General features: G+C 41.0%; 1 protein-coding gene across 2 annotated transcripts in view; it reads right to left on the bottom strand.

Moving 5' to 3' along the window:
* LOXHD1 (lipoxygenase homology PLAT domains 1) overlaps positions 1–12,757 on the bottom strand; it is a 227,425-nt gene that overhangs the window by 13,783 nt on the left and 200,885 nt on the right. The gene's annotated exons all lie outside the window — the stretch shown is intronic.

Raw genomic sequence — 12,757 nt, 5'->3', positions numbered from 1 at the left:
GGGCCTTTGTCTACTTGTTGATGAAATGAAGGGTTGGGTTAGATTATCTCTGAGACACTTCTAGCCCAGAGGCTATAATTCTCTTGCAAAATCCTTAATTTGGGTTCATGAACTCTTAGAGGGTCCGTGTATGTCATTTAATATGTATATGTCCATAGTATGTCCACAAGGTAACCCTACAAGGAAGGCATGTATATATTCTATTCTCACATCTTGCCTTCTTGTGCCACCTAGGGCCATGGGGGAGTCCCACTGTCCCCGCCAAAAAGCCATTCTCTAGGATCAGACACTGCTCAAAGCAACAACTCTAGATCTTGCCATTGGTCTCAAGGGTTATAAACACAAAGAGACACACAAAGATGGACACACACTTCCAGTTGCCCAGTCCACAGGGAGTAGATATTAAGGCTCATGGGCAGAGCATACATACTGGCAGTCCTAGTATAGCTTCATTCCCAGTGTAAAAAGTACTTCATATGTTTTAAAACATAGATCTTTACTGAAAGTGGAAAACAGCGAGTCCTAAAACAAGTTAAATTTTAAAATAGTTCTGTCGAGTTAAAAAGTGGTGAGTTATTTTATCAACAAAATTTTTTTGGCATGCATATTTTAAGTTTTATTTAAATTCAAAATGTAAATAACAAATGGTTAGTAATAAATTGAAATAACAGAATCCGAAGCGAGATATCTGGATTCATACCCAGAGCTGCCATATACATGCTATGTGACCTTGGGCAAGTTACTTCACCTCTCTGTTCCTCATCTTTTCAGAATCACATAGAATATAAGTTCAAAAAGATTAAGAAATGATGTGAAATATTTGACTAGTAACAGTCTGGGTATTCGTTTAAGTGGATAAATGTGGGCATCAAACTGCTCGAGTGTTTACATTCTGTTAGATACACTTAAGGTGCTTTATTTTAAAATGTCAGTATTTATGATAAACTTTTTTTTTTTTAATTTTATTTATTTATTTATTTATGGCTGTGTTGGGTCTTCGTTTCTGTGCGAGGGCTTTCTCCAGTTGCGGCAAGTGGGGGCCACTCTTCATCACGGTGCGCGGGCCTCTCACTATCGCGGCCTCTCTTGTTGCGGAACACAGGCTCTAGACGCGCAGGCTCAGCAATTGTGGCTTACAGTCGCTCCGCGGCATGTGGGATCTTCCCAGACCAGGGCTCGAACCTGTGTCCCCTGCTTGGCAGGCAGATTCTCAACCACTGCGCCACCAGGGAAGCCAGTGATAAACTTTTTAAAACTCAATAAATATATTTACTTTCCTGCATTAGGACCAATTCCATCTGTAAGTTTGTAAATTGGTTGCTTTCTGAGATGATTCCTGATACTATCATACACTAATTAAACTGCTTAATAAGGCTCGAAGTATTCAGTCTAGAGATGGTGCATGTCAGACCCATGGAAGCAGTCCTAACAGGCTTCGAGAGCAGAACATAGGAAGGAAGAGGGAGTGAAGAGGGAGGCAGAGGAAGAGAAGACAAATCGTTGGTCCTGTTGGAAGATGTCCCAGTGGAAGACATTCTTTGCTCTCCCCCAATCCCCTACCGTGTGTGTGTGTGTGTGTGTGTGTGTGTGTGTGTGTGAGAGAGACAGAGAATATGAATGAGGTGATTCCCAGTCCAGGCCTTATCCAAATCAACTACTACAGGATCTCTGGAGCATGACCCAGGCATCAACAGTCTTTAAAGCTTCCCAGGTGAATCCAATGTGTAGCCAAGGCTGAGAACTTGAGCCTGCATCGCAATTACCTGGAGGGCTTTGTTAAAACAGATAACTGGGCCCCACCCCCAGAGATTCTGATTCAGTAGGTTTGTAGTGGGGTCCAGGAATTTCTTTCTCTAACCAGTTCTCAGTGCTGCTGGTTCTGCTGGTTGGTCCCAGAGCCACACCTTGGCTTAATGTATCAGGGTCATCTCTTCTCCTCCAGGATGATGGTCTTTCTATGATATCATGGCAATAATGATCAATGGGAATCAATGAGAATTTTGTGTTAGTGTGTGCATGAGTGTGTGTGAGTGTTAGTGGAGGGGGATGACATTAACTGGAGAGGTGGGTCATCATGAGATCACTTCTGTTGCTGGAATGCACTCTTCACCCTGCTCTACGTCCTGGGCAGGTTTCACTCCTGAATTACACTTCCTGAGCTCCAGGCAGGGTGGTGACAGAGGAAAGTAGTGGGCTGATGGGAAGGGTGGATTCTGGGCTGGCTTTGACTTTATCCACAGGCAATCCAGTGCCCCAGTGTGTGGCTGAAGACAACCAGAGGAGGAGCCTACCTGGCCCGGGTTGCCCTGCTGCTTCTTGGCAGGTTGCTCCCTTCCCTCTGCATCCCCCTGTCCTCTCTCCTCTGAAAGCATGGCATTGTCTCACCCCATCCCCAATTCTCTTTTCAAGTTTGATTCTGCAAAGAAACTTCTTCCATGGTAAATAGCAGGCTAACCCCAACCATTCTGAGATAAAGAAGCTTCATTCTCAGCTTCATGCTCACTGCGTATTTAGTTGCCTTGTTTTGGAAATGTTGGATGTGATTAACAGGGATCCTACCACAACTTTCTAGACTAATAACCTATCAAACATGGGAACAGGCAGCTCTGGGCAGGCTGATGCCATGTGGCTGGGTTCTGCTGGTGAAGACACCAGAGAAGTTGACAGACCCACAGTTATAGCATGGCTAGTTGTGTGTCCAGCACTACCTGGATGGTCTCCACCATAGACCAATAGGGAACCATCTGAATCGCACCATTAGAGAATCCATTTCTTTACAAAGTCTCCTCTTTTAGAGTCCTACTTTATTTTTTTACACAAATATAGCAAACACTCCACACTGCCTGACATCTTACCTTTTCACTTACAGTCTATATCAGTACATAAATATCTGTCCATCCTTTTTCACAGTTGCATGGTATTCCATTGTATGCACACAAAAGAAATTGTCTACCTTGTTCTTATTGATGGATAATTAGTTGCTAACCAGACTTTTACTTCTATATGCAATGGCATAATTACTATACTTCTACATGCATCATAGTGATCTTTTAAAATCATAAATCGGATTTTGTGACTTCTCCATAGAAAACCCTTCAATGGCTTCCCAGCACTCTCAGAATAAAATACAAACAGCTCACTAACAACTCTAAGAATCGACATGACTTTGTCCCTTTCCATTCTGATTTCGTTTCATACTACTTGCAATTTTACTTACTATATTTCACTTACACTGGCCTTTTAGTACCTTAATATATGAAATCCAGTCTTGCCTTGGAAACTTTGCGTATACTTTTTTGTCTGCTTGGAACAATATACCCCAGGCTCTGAATGCCCATAGTGTTTCATCACTGAGGTGTCAGATCAAATGTCCTGTCTTTGGGAAGACCTTTCCTAATCACACTATTTGCAGAGGTTTCCTCATCCTCAGTTACTTGCCATCACATCAACATATACCCATTTCACAATCTGAAATAATTTTGTTTTTATTTCCTTGCACATTGTCTATATATTGTCTGTCTTTTACTAGGTTGTAAGCCCCATGAAAGCAGGGGTCTTGCCTGATATATCCACCACTATATTTTAGTGCCTAGAGCAATGCTTAGCACATTATTCAACAAATGTTTATTGAATGCATGAGTGTGCACTATTAGTGAATAGGGAAGAACAAGGAAGAAGGACACTGGTGGTAACATTCTGTGAGTGGAGGGGGAAAATAATTCAAAGCCCCACCAGGGAGCAGTGGCCTGCGCTAGTAGAATTGATTATTTTATCCCAAATGTCCTAAGGTTTACTATAAGAAAAAAGCTTAAAAACTGAATGAGCATGGGGTCCCAATCTTTCCAGCCAAGACAGGGCAGATTCTGAATGGGAGTGAGACTGACTGTTACATGCTTCCTGGATTTCATCATGCCATCTATTACCTGCAATTCCTCAGTGGCCTTCCATACCTGATGGGAAAAAAGGGTCCAATTCTGTGTTTTCATATGTAGGGCTTTCTTCACCCTGTCTCCATACACTTCATTCCTTACCTCAATAAGGAAGACCCCTAATGCAAATCCTCCACCCCAGTTAGATAGATTTATTCAGCACCACTTTAGCATTTCCTTCCTCTTCATTAAGGCTCCAAGCTATTTCCCTGCCCTAAATTCCCACCTATCCTCTGGACAACTTAGGCCCCACCTCCTCCATGAGACCCTCCAAACTCCCCAGTCCCATAGCATTCATCATCTGTCCATTCACTTGGCTATGAACACAGATGGCTTGGGAAATCTTTGCTATTGAGGTCATGAACATGAACTAACTCTTTTATGGTGATTTTATGTTGTGTGTCTGACTTCTCCAGTTAGATTTTTTTTTAAACATCTTTATTGAAGTATAATTGCTTTACAATGGTGTGTTAGTTTCTGCTTTATAACAAAGTGAATCAGTTATACATATACATATGTTTCCATATCTCTTCCCTCTTGCATCTCCCTCCCTCCCATCCTCCCTATCCAGTTAGATTTTAAGGTGTGGGAACCAGGTCTTATGACTTCTTGATTGCATCACAGGGATATTGACTTAATGCTCAATAAACATAGAATTGATAAATTATATTTACTTTCTATAGTGAACTCTTAGGTTTTTTTTTTTGTCAAGCTAAGGTCCATGTGAGTAAACAAAATTTCTTAAACAAGATAAATAGATGGTTTGAAGTGAGATATGGAACCATCACAGTCCTAGCTATTAAAGAATACAAGAATCTAGCTATTATTCTTCCACAGACACTTTCACATGTACATCATCCAAACTAGGACGCCCAGAATGACACACATGGATTTGGCAAATCTGGACTGCATTCTCAGCATACCCACCATACTGAACGTATTATAATATCTCCTTGCCTCAGTTTCCTTACTTGAGCAATGTGACTGGGTTAAAGTACGTGATTTCTGTGGTCCTTTATATTTCTATGAACTTATATTATTCAAAAGAAAATATATAAATTCATTCTGTGATAAAAAAAAATTCTTCATTTCATCAGAGTTTTCAAAGGAAGCAAGCAAGAAGAACAAGATGAATTAGAAAATAAACACTCTGTTATAATTTGTTCAGTGTTGTAAAAGCTATCTGGGTAATTGGAATTAAGGGGAAGAATTAATCATTTATCTTGATTTTCATCTATGAACTATATTTCATGGTAATCAAATAGCCCGAGGGACAATTTTTTACAGAAAAATTCTAGCTAATAAGTGGATAAGAAATAACAATTAGAAAATCATTTGTAACCCTAATTGATCATCACTGGGAGAAGCCATTAGATGAAGAGTGATGGGGGGAGCTTTACAATGGAGGAATCAAGCAGACAGCCCCTGGATCCACCATTAGATGTGAGCATCAGTAAGACTGAGACAGCTGTGATGTAATACGAAGGACACAGGTCCCATTTTAAAGTAGCCTTGATACCACCTATAAGGCATTCTTGCCAAAGAATGTTGAACCTGAAGCTAATCAAGCCTTTAGAGCTGACCTCCAGATTGTAGGAAATATGGGGAATAAAGAAGCAATGATACCATGAAGAAGCAAACAGGCAGGTCTGGAGTGTGGAAATTTTATAGATCATTGGACCCAGTTCCTTCAACAGTCAATGGCATGAAAAAATAAAGGGATTAGGTATGGCTCTTCATGAAAGGAGACTAAAGAAGCATAACAACTAAATATGCTGTGTGGACCTTGTTTGCATCCTGATTCACATAAAACCAAAAGTACAAAGACATTTTTTATGTTATTAAGGAAATTTGCATATGGAGTGGAAATTGGATGATATAAATAAATCATTGTTAAGTGTGATAATGGCATTGAGAAAAATATCTACTTTTAAAAGAGAAGCATACTAAATATGTTTGGGCGAAATGACATGAGGTTTAGGATTTGATTTTATATCTTTCAGCAACCAAAAAGAAACCAAAAAAGAAAAAAAAGGTTAAAAGGGTAAAGCAGGTATGACAAATCATGTGTTGAATCCATGTGATGGGTATGTGGAAGTTCATTATACATATCTAGCTGTCTTGACTTATATTAATATTTAAACTTTCATCTCTGGAAGAGAAAGTTACTATAAAGAAGAAGTTAGGCACAGAACCTTGTTCCTCTCCTGACCCTAGTATCCCAACCACTTGGGCTCAATGAAGACACAAAAATCTTTCTTCCCCTGCCGATGATAGGATCCTGCTTTCAGATCCAAAGTCTGGTTGGAGAGGAGAAGGCCACTTCTCTGCTTACAAAGGGAAGAGATTAACATCAATGACTTGGGATTTCTTTAAGTTCAAGAGCCATTATGGGGCCAAAGGCAATTATCCAAGGGAGGCATCAAGTTCTTTGAAGAGCCAAAGTAGTAGCAACAAACAATCCTTAGGATGGCTTAGAGCTGTCCAAGGTGCTGAACTGCCTCCCTTTTCTTTCAAGGTTTTGACAGTGATGAGACATTTGAATGCAGAGTTTTTGCATAGAAGAAAAATGCAGAAAAATGCAGTTTTTTCTTGAGAAAACTGAGAAAGTCTAGGTATGTGCATAGTGTCTAAGGAGTGGGGACAGCCATTATTAGAGGACCTAGTGATGACCCTGAGGTTCATGGCCAGAACTCAATTTTTGAAAGTACTAAGACACAAGGAAAAATTCTGATTTGGGAGAAATATGGGTTCCTTGTGGTGGAGGCATAAAAAGACAGGAATGATCAGAGGGACCGAAACAGAGGTATAAATAAATTCTATATTAAGTTCCTACTATATTACAGGCAGTGTGATAGGCATTAGGGAAAGAGCAACGAATATGACAATGGTACTCCTGGAGCTGATAAATAAGGGAGACAGAGACTAAGCATGTAGTTACAAATATAATGACTATTCTGGGGGATGGTTGAAGTAAGGTAAGGCAATAGGAAGAACTTACAGTGAGGAGGTTAGTACATAAGAGAGTTTGTTAATCATAAACAGGGAGATGTAATCATGGCAGGGTGCATGTTGGGAGTTAGATCACAAGGCAGAAGTCTCAGGGGCTGGAATTAAATGTCAAGCACATAGAAACAGAAACTAGTCTGATGCCTTTTAGTTCTAGATTCTTCCTCTTTTTCCTGCTTAGAAGAATAGTTGGTTTCTGAGCCCCAGTTACCACTGAACTGCCTGCAGGGCTAAGGAGACCCCAGCTGCAAAAGTTAAGAGCAATGAGTTTGTCAAGCAGATCCCAACTTGACACCACCTTGAGAATTATAGCTCTGGACCACCTCACTGTACTTTAAGCTGCTGCAGTTAACCTTGCTGACTTCAGGCTCTCTGATGGGACTTCACTCTGATTTGGTGCATTTTATCTTGGCCCAATGGCCTTGAATATTTTTCTATCCAGCAGCAAATCCTGAGGCAGATATTTTGCTGCAGAAAGGTGATTGAATTGGAGCCCTCAGGAAGTCTTCACTATTCCCTGGAAGAGCCTCTTCCTTACTGTGTTCAATTCTTAGGGCTCCTGTAACAAATTACCACAAACTTAGTGGCCTAAAAAAAAAAAAGAAACTTATTCTCTCACCACCCTGGAGGCTACAAGTCTGAAAACAAGGTGTCAGTGGGGTCATGATCCTTCTGAAGACTCCAAGAAAGAATCCTCCTGGCCTCTTCCTAACTCTGGGTAGATCCTGGCAATCCCTGGCATTCAACGTCTTTGAGCTGTGTTCTCTATTTCTGGTCTCTGCCTCTATCTTCACATGGCCTTCTTCTCCATATGTCTCTTTGTGTTGTCTCGTCTTCTTATAGAGACAGAAGTCGTTGGATTTAGGAACCACCCTAAATCCAGGATGATTTCATCTCAAAATCCTTAACTAATAAAGGTTCTAGGTGGCCAAGAATTCAGGGGGAATATTCGACCCACTAAATCTGCCTTTGGAGAATTACAAATGCTTTGAAGGAGTGTCTGATAGGATGTGCTACATCTGAAGGCTTCTCAAACACTTAGAGAAGAGAAAGAGATTTCCCTGGGAGTCCAGAAAAGGATGGCATTTGGAGTCATCCATTTAGGCTTAAGAAGCTGCTACAAGCTGATGTTTGACATGAATTTAGTCATTTGTTCACATAATTATTAAATAGCTACTAAGTGCAAGGCACTGAGAATTCAAAGTTGAATCAAACAAGTTAGAGACCTACTGTTTAGAGACTCAAAATCTGCCAGTTGTAATTGGCAAGACAATTACAATTCAGCACAGTCAGAGCTACGAATAGAGATATATAAACAGAACAGTTCGGGAGCATCGAGTAAGGAGCATCTAATTTCATTTCATGTAAAAAGTGGTAGTTAATCTGGAGTTTGAAGGATGCATTAGAATTTATCAGGGGAAGAGAATTTCAGGTGAAAACTCATCTCTTGGGTATCTATTTATGAATAACTGTTAGCTTGGCCAAAGATGTAAGTTATTTCCTGCCAGGTAAAATTTAAACAAGGGCTGGCCTTGAAGTTCAGAGAGCTAGGAAAGAGAAGAGAGTGAAGAGAAGAGAAAACCTTTTTAATGGAAGTTCATCTTAGAGATTTCTCATTGTTGCAAATTCATATGTACCACACCATTCACTGGATGGGCTGGAACAGCCAGGAATCAAAAGGCAATTCCACATTACAAAAAGGACAAGAAAACAGAGAGGGTGAGGCTAGGTGAGAAAGTTTCCCTGACAATCTGTGTGTGGGGGGGGGGGAAGGGGGAGGAGTACTTAGGAGGCAATGACGAACATTTTTGTCTTATAAACATGAATCCATAAGTGACAGAAGGCTGTTTATCTTCCCCTCCTTTTCCCTTGTTACAGTGATTTAAATGTTTGGCTGCATAAAAAAATTTCTCATCAAGGGATTCTGGGAATTTGCTAGGGAGAAATAAACATTTTAAATAGTTTAAATTGCTTTGCTATTTGAAAATGAATGTGGTTTCATATTTCCTTTATTAAATTTATGCCCAGGAAACTATGGCATCATGAACCAACACACCACTTCTTGGGATCTCATGGCCAGTGAACTATCCTCAACATTACAGAGTTCCCCAGACAGGGTCCATCTCCCCAGACACATTCCCCTTTGGAAGTAAAAAATGTTGAGGTAATCCATTTTCCTCCCCTTTTCTTCCTCCTTCTCCTCTTCCTTCCCTTCTATTATCTAACCTCAAAGGTTGGAATTCTCAGGAATCTGCTCTCGGCCACTTTTGTTTTTCTCAAGCTGCACTTCCTCCACAAATGCTTTTATCACTCTCATGGCTTCAGTAATGTCTCTGCACTAACAACTCTTAGATCAATATCTCAGATCAATATCTCCCAACTAGTTTTCCTCCTGAGCTCCAGACCCCACTGTTACTAGCTATCACCTCTTAGATGTCTTCCAGACCTTTAGATTAAACATATCAAGATGAAGAAACTCCTCAAGCATCCTCACCATTCTTGCTCAAGTTTCCTTCTTAGCCAAACCTTTAATAAGCTTTCTGCCTTAAATATTTCTCAAATCTTTCTACATTTTCTCCATTCCCCACTGCTACCATCATTGTGCAAAACATCATTATCTCCCTTCATCTCTTAGCTGGTCTTTTGAACTTTTTTTCTTTTCCATTTAACCTATCCCCCACAGATACAATGATAATCTTCCCCATGTGACTACTGTTCTGAGATCCCCTGATGGCTTCTCAGGACAATTAGGATAAAGACCCAATCCTTGACATGGCTTATAATACCTTGCACAGCCTGATTCCAGTGTACTTGCTAGCTCCCAACCCCATTCCCTATTTTGTAGTCATTCTGAACTCTTCTTTCATTTCTGGAACATATCAATATTTTTTTATATTTCAGGGCTTTTATGTTTTCTATTCACTCTGCCTCAAATATGCTTCATTTCTGGTAAACACCACACCTCACCCACTGTCTATTCCTATCAATACTTCAGGTCTTAGCTTAAATATCACCTTTTCAAAGATAGATCCAGTTGAACCTTATTATTTGTGTATTATCCATATTTACAAATTAACCTACTTGCTAAAGTTTATTTGTAACCCTAAAATCAATACTCACAGTGCTTTCACAGTTATTCATGGACATGTGCAGAGTGGCAAAAAATTTGAGCTGTCTGATGCACATGTTGCCAGCTGAGGTTAAACAAGATGGTGCTCCACCCCCTTGTTTCAGCTCTCACACTGTGAATAAGTGTCCTTTGTGTGGTCTATTTAGTGCTGTGGTTTTTTCTTTTTACATGTTTATGCTTTTTGTTGGTGATTTTGCTGCTTTAAATGCCCCCCAAGCACAGTGCTAGAGAGCTGTCTAGGGTTTCTAAGTGCAACAAGGCTGTGATGTACCTTACAGAGAAAATAGATTTGTCACATAATGTTCCTTTAGGCATGAGTTATAGTATTGATGACCATGAGTTCACCGTTAATAAATCAAGAATATATATTAGATGAGGTGACTTTAAACAGGAACACACATAAAACAAAGTTATGTATTGACTGGTTGATGAAAATGCTGTGACCAGAGGCCTGCAGGAACCTAACCTTGTATTTTCCCTAGGAGCAGTGGTTCAGTGTTTGCAGCAACCTTAGAGTGCAAAACTATTGTGGATAATGAGAATTGGTTATATTTGATTTATTGACTGAAATCAATATAAAAACTTGTTAGGACTTGTTAGGAATCATTAGGACTACAGTAGTAGAGGAACTGAAAAGCTCATGTTGTCTGGGAAAAGGACATGTCAGGTAGGAGGAGAAAAACAAGAAAGGGGGCAACATAGGCATCACTACAGGCAAACATTAGCCCTGACTCCTGGAATGTTACTGCTTGACTTTCTGGAACATTCTCCTCAAATATGTGAGCCTTTGCTTTCCTAGATAGTTTGGAAGGAGGGATACCACATGGAGCAGGAATGCCTAAGAGGACTCTGGAAAGTCTGTGATGAGAAACAGATTGGGATGGAAGGAGAAGGCAGACTTTGAAGGTGTGGTAGCAGCAGGAGAAGTCCTCCAAGGAACAAAGAACCAGTAGGGTTTCAGATATTTAGTCAGGTGGAGTTAGATTAGATGGAGTTCAAGATAGCAGCCTTTGAAGGCAGGAAACAGAGATGAACTCTGATCTTGGATCAGCAATTATCTGTCTTTTATTGCTGTGAGTTGAGGATGAGACGTATGGTAATTTGAACCATTTTGGCAAGCTGAGGGAAGTCTATAACAGTCCAGGCTGAAAATAGTCAGCCTTAAAGGTGGGAACCCTAGAAACAGGTGGCAGAGTCCAGAATTGAGAGAAGCCAGAGAGAAGTCAGTACCCTGGACAGCTACACAGCTCCAAAGGCTCTAGCGTGTTTACCCAGAACTGTGGTCTTCAACACGGGCATCCTCAGTCTTTCTGGTCATCCCCTCCACCCTCACAACCCCGTGAGTGAAACCTTCATATTAAAAATGGCCCTGACACTGTCTTCTCTTCTTGGAAAAGGGATGGAGGTCATCATGGTCTACATGAAGTTCTTCCCTGCCCAGTTCTCTGACCTGACCAGGAGGTGATCAGGGAGCCCCTTGACCTCTGATCCCATCATGTGGTCGAACCCAAAGGGGATTGTTCCGACTGGCTGGGAATAATATTTCTTCCTTCTCAAGGCTTTAGTCCCTTTGCTTCTCTGTTGCTTCTGAGGTAGGGGCTGTGGAAGAACAGTATTAAAGGCCTTGGTATTTCTTAGCTCTCTCCTGGGAGTGGGGGAGGTGGTGGAGTCTCAACTAAGCTAAGATTTAGTGAGTCTCTCCTATGCCACAGGCACTTTTGTAGGCAGTTATGAAAATAAATATGAATGAGCCATGGCCCCTGCTCTCAAGAGTAATGCCTTGCCAGGGTGTGTTGGCAGTCCAGAGATAAAATGTGCTTCTTTCTGATTAGGACAGGGGCACACTTCCCAGGAATATACTTCCTAAACTATGGTTTGCCTCTGGCATGGCCACTGCAACAGGAAACTGTTTGCATGGATATTAGGGTAGACAAACCCCATCCCCACCCACCCCCATCAATCTGGTCTGTCAAAGCACTCTAATTAGGCTTGTGGTGACACACACAATGGAGCTCAGTGCTTTTACTGAGCCCCTGGCATCTTGCTCAAACACTGAAGTGATTGTCTTGACTGAGTGATCCATTTGTGGACTGTCATGGGCAGTGGCTCATCTTGATCTTATGAACTGTCTGGGGCAGGAGATAATCGTAATAATTTGGCTCTTGTTGTTAAGCCAGACTTTCGACCACCGGCCAACCTTCTACTAGTTCTAAAACAATCATAATGGATGATGAGAGAGTGAGAAAGAATTCAGGGATCTTTGTTTTGTTTCCTTATTGGGAAAGAGTAGAGATTCATTAGGGATATTTTGAGAATATTTTGCAAGTATGTTTCTTTCCATAGACTTACAATGACACAGAATGAACAGGAGAGGAATAAGCATCCCCTTCCACTTTTCTGGAGAAGTCATCCTCCCTCTATACCCTGACAATAAACATGTATGGGGGACATAGTGAAGAGAGGTAGAAGAAGCTGTCCTCGTCTCCTCATCTTCTTTTTTGACCTGTTGGCACAGTGGCTGGTGAGGGTGCAGAATGGAACTGGCAGGATGGGCTGGTATCCCAGAACAGGCATCAGAAGACCTGGATTTGAGTTTTGACTGTGTCTCTTTCTTGCTGTGTGATTCTGAGTAAGTTGTTCAAACTTCACAGGGCCTCAATATTCCTTGGTTGTAGAAAAGAGAGATGAT

The sequence above is a fragment of the Balaenoptera acutorostrata genome, chromosome 13 (assembly GCF_949987535.1).
Source record: "Balaenoptera acutorostrata chromosome 13, mBalAcu1.1, whole genome shotgun sequence".
NCBI lineage: Eukaryota > Metazoa > Chordata > Mammalia > Artiodactyla > Balaenopteridae > Balaenoptera > Balaenoptera acutorostrata.
The sequence above is the reverse complement of the archived record's forward strand: the minus strand, read 5'-3'. Positions and strand labels throughout refer to the sequence as shown.